Here is a 4,501-nt window from a genome sequence, read left to right as displayed (position 1 = left end):
TCATTTCCGTCTCCTCTATTTTCTTTGAAACAGTTGCAAGTGTATCCTTACCGTTCTCCTTGGTGAGCGACCATGTTTCCGATTTTTGATATGGAGAAGATTAGGAAGTTTTCACTAAGAAATCCTCATAGACGGCGCCAAATTATTTGACCAAAAGATATTGAGGCCTTTTTGATTAAATCAATTAAAAAAGTTGAAGAGGTAAATCTTAGTCAAACATAGTAAATTCCAGATCTATAAGCAAACTAGAAAATGATTATAAAATGAAGTAGAAGCGGTAAATTATCGGAGCCTTTCATTTATTCTTTCACCAATCGGTGAAGATGGCCGTTTTAGACATTCATTGGAAGATTGTTTTTCTTCCTTTTCACTAAGGAGATTACAGAGGAGAAGGAGAGAAAAAAGCCTTCCTTTCCAGGAAGGTCTCATCCCTATATATAGTCGTGGAATCCTTGTCATGTATTTGGGCCATAGCCCCCTCACACCGCGTCCGTTTTCGTCGTTCGGTGAATACGTGATTTGGAGTAAATGATGTCGTCTTTCCTTATCTCATTATTTGGACGTGGTCCTAATTGGATCGACCACAACGATCAGATTTTGACCAATACACTCTCTACTCTCGCCTCTGTTTGTGGTCCAGACCTGCCCAATTGTTCAAACTCCAATATATGATAATTTACTCTGCATAACAGGTGAGCTGATTTGTGACTTCACGCTTCACGAAAATAAGAAATTTTTTAAAAGTAATGAGCAAAATATAATGTAAAAGTAGTAACCAAATATTTTATTTATTTATTTAGTAGTCATTCCCAAGTTCTGAAAAGTACAGCGCTTCATATATCGTAGCAAAAATTATAACACAAGAGTGAAGGAGCTAAGTTCAGCTTTTACAATGCGGGAATGGAGAAAAGAGTAAGAGCTTTAAGTGAGCAGAGTTGTTGAGTTAGTCTGATTTCTTAATGTTGGATATTTGTTGATGGTGATCTTGATCTTTATTTATAAAATGTTGCATGTGGTTTGGAAGTGGGCAAAACTACGCCCCTAGATTTTAGGAGTCCGTTGCAGTCGTGACACGTAATAACCATTGTCATTTTACTTGGCTAATATACGACGTTGTTAATGGATTGGTGAGTCAATGATAAAGTGTTCGTGCCTGCTCTACAATATTTCAAGAAATCTAGTCTCTAATTTAGGCCATTTGTTTGTCAATAATGCTAGCGTTTCCCAAAAATAGACGTATACCTATGTCTACCATAGGTTTGTGCATTCGAATCGGTTTATCGATAAATCAAATCGATTATTTGTTATCGGTTTATCGATATCGATTTCGATTTCGAAATTTTCCTTATCGAGATAGATTTCGATTTCGATTTTGTCCTCTTCGATTATCGGTTTATCGATAAACCGATAAGATATACTAAATTTTTCCCCCCCTTATTCTATAATACCCTTTCCTTTACCCTAAGTTTCTAACCCTATTATTTCATTTACCACATTTAAGGAATGATCATATTTAAAGCTCAAGGAAATGAAGTTCAAATTAATGGAAAATAGAATTAGTCGTGATGATGTATTTACCGTTGGAGTGTTGACATACATTTGATCCCTTACTTTAGTTTCGTTGCATGTGCCTGTTGACACAATTTTTATGTTATAAACGGTGTTCGTCTTATTTTAGCTTCTTTTTGTCCATATTAGTTAGGCGTGTTTATAGCGATATACTTTCCGTGGAATCCTGCAAATTTTCTTATTGGTGTAATCGATAACCGAATCGATAAGCCCCAAAAATCGATAAATCGAAATCGAAACCTTATTGAAACGATAACGATAAGCATATATACAAATTGATAAGTAATTATCGATAAGGGTCAAAATCGAATCGATAAATCGAATGCACACCCCTAGTCTACCATTTTTGGGGAAGTGGCCATAACATTGCAACGCGTTGTACAATTCAATTCCTGCCAAGTAGTGGGGTTGTCCTCATTGCACGCCGTTAGTAATATGACATTATATGATGTTGTAGCAAAATGCCATTGCAGATGTGGACAAAATCAAAAGTAAGGCCATTATGTCATAGTGCTAAAATTAAGATTTAATGTAAATTAGGACGGACTATAAAGATGTTGCCTCTTTTTATATCGTCTATAAATATATGCATCCTCATCCTCTAGCCAAAGTCATACCAATCTTTGGTATTTCTGTTTGAAAGAAACACAACCCAATAAGGAAACGAAAGAATGTGTTCCAGTAGTGCTAAAGATTTAGACAAGCTTCATGCAGTTTGCATACCATATCCTGCTCAAGGCCATATTAGCCCAATATTAAAATTAGCCAAAATTCTGCATTACAAAGGCTTTCATATTACCTTTGTGAACACCGAACACAATCATAGGCGTCTTCTTAAGTCCAGAGGCCCTGATACGCTCAAGGGATTGCCATCCTTTCATTTCGAGACCATTCCTGATGGCCTCCCGCCATGTGATCCTGATTCTACACAAGATATTTCTTCTCTTAGTAAATCCACTACCACCACTTGTTTGGGTCCTTTCAGGGAGTTGCTTGCCAAGCTTAACGATACTTCCACCTCAAACGTGCCACCCGTCTCGTGTGTCGTTTCTGATGGTGCTATGAGCTTCACTCGGGATGCTTCTCATGATTTGGGAATCCCTGAAGTTCTCTTTTGGACACCAAGTGCTTGTGGTTTATTAGGTTACATGCATTACCGGGATCTTGTTGAGAAAGGATACACTCCATTTAAAGGTATACATTTTCTCCCTTTTAAAATGGCCTTGCCTATTAGTATCTTTGGGCCTTAACTTTTGTTATTATTATCTTTAATTTGGTTCTTATCTTTGGTTCGTTAATCTTCTTGTGGACTGCAGATGAAAGTTACTTAACAAATGGGTATTTGGAGACAACTTTGGATTGGATACCAGGCATGAAAGACATACGATTTGAAGGATCTTCCAAGTTTCGTTAGGACAACAAATCCAGACGAATACATGATTAAATTCCTTATCCAAGAAACTGAGAGAAGCAAAACGGCTTCGGCTATTGTAGTCAATACATTTGAGAGATTAGAGAGAAAAGCTCTTGAATCACTTCAGAGCCTTCTTCCTCCGGTCTATGCCATTGGGTCGTTGCACCTTCTTATGAAACATGTCGATGACAAGAACTTGGAGGACTTAGGATCAAATCTTTGGAAAGAAGAAAACATGCCTCTAGAGTGGCTTGATTCCCAGAAACTGAATTCTGTTGTTTATGTCAATTTTGGAAGCATCACTCCTATGACTCTGGACCAACTTATTGAATTCGCTTGGGGACTTGCCAATAGCCAGTTGGATTTTTTGTGGATAATTAGGCCTGATATTATATCAGGCGAAAGAGCAGTTCATCCACCTGAATTCCTGGAAGAAATTAAAGAAAGAGGGATGTTAGCAAGTTGGTGCCCACAAGAGCAAGTCCTTAGCCACCCTGCAATCGGAGGTTTCTTGACTCAAAGTGGATGGAATTCGACACTCGAAAGTATTGCTAGTGGGATGTCAATGATTTGCTGGCCGTTCTTCGCGGAGCAGCAAACAAATTGTTGGTTTTGTTGGAGTAGATGGGGAATAGGAATGGAGATTGATAATAATGTGAAGAGGGATGAAGTTGAAAGCCTTGTGAGAGAGTTGATGACAGGGGAGAAAGGCAAAGAGATGAAGAAAAGGGCATTGGAATGGCAGAAATTGGCTGAAGAAGCTGCTCAAAAACCAGCAGGATCATCTTATGCGAACATAGACAAAATGGTCAACGAAATTCTCCTCTCCTCCAAACACTAGGCTGTAATAATCAATAATGATTTTCATCTTCTTTTCCTTTGTTGAGATCCTATCAGATTTTCTAATACTTGTTTTCCCTTCTTCAAGGCATGATTGATAAATATTCTCTGGCATCCACAAAGTGTTTTGATCTCCGCAGGCCATTGTGCCTTGCAAATTTTCTAACCGTATCCTGAATGTGCTAACTGCATTTGTTTGTAAAATATATATAGAAGTATCCCCCATACTTCTCATAAGAAGGAGAGTGGAGAAGAGTATTTGTAAACTTGATATATGAGACAGTATACACTGAACAACCTCTCTGCCTTCTTAAAGGTAGCTGTAAGGTTTGCGTACACACTACAAAAAAAAGGCTTATCTGCGACCAACATTTAGGGACGAGTTAATAATTCCGTCTCTAAAAGTATATGTATTGCGACGAAATTATATTGTGGTTCTTAATTCTGCATTTTATTGCGAAGGTACTAAATCTGATCCCTAAAGAAATTAGTAACTGGTCCCAAACTATAATTGAGGGGCTATGAGCGAGAGAGAATGGAGCCAAATATAATACTAAAATATTTAAAAATGTTAAAAAATAGGCGCCACAACTAATTTACGAAAATTAAAAATTCCAAAAACTAAAGAAACTTCTCTCTTTTTTTCCCAAAACAAACTCATCGATCTGCCCTAGTCTC

The 4,501-nt window shown here is 37.5% G+C and overlaps 1 pseudogene; it reads left to right on the top strand.

Moving 5' to 3' along the window:
- Positions 1 to 2,168: 2,168 nt before the first annotated feature.
- LOC104246246 (7-deoxyloganetin glucosyltransferase-like) lies at positions 2,169 to 3,925 on the top strand (annotated as a pseudogene).
- The last annotated feature ends 576 nt before the right edge of the window (positions 3,926 to 4,501 follow it).

This window comes from Nicotiana sylvestris, chromosome 4, assembly GCF_000393655.2.
Source record: "Nicotiana sylvestris chromosome 4, ASM39365v2, whole genome shotgun sequence".
In the NCBI taxonomy this organism is placed as follows: Eukaryota; Viridiplantae; Streptophyta; class Magnoliopsida; order Solanales; family Solanaceae; genus Nicotiana; species Nicotiana sylvestris.
The sequence above is the reverse complement of the archived record's forward strand: the minus strand, read 5'-3'. Positions and strand labels throughout refer to the sequence as shown.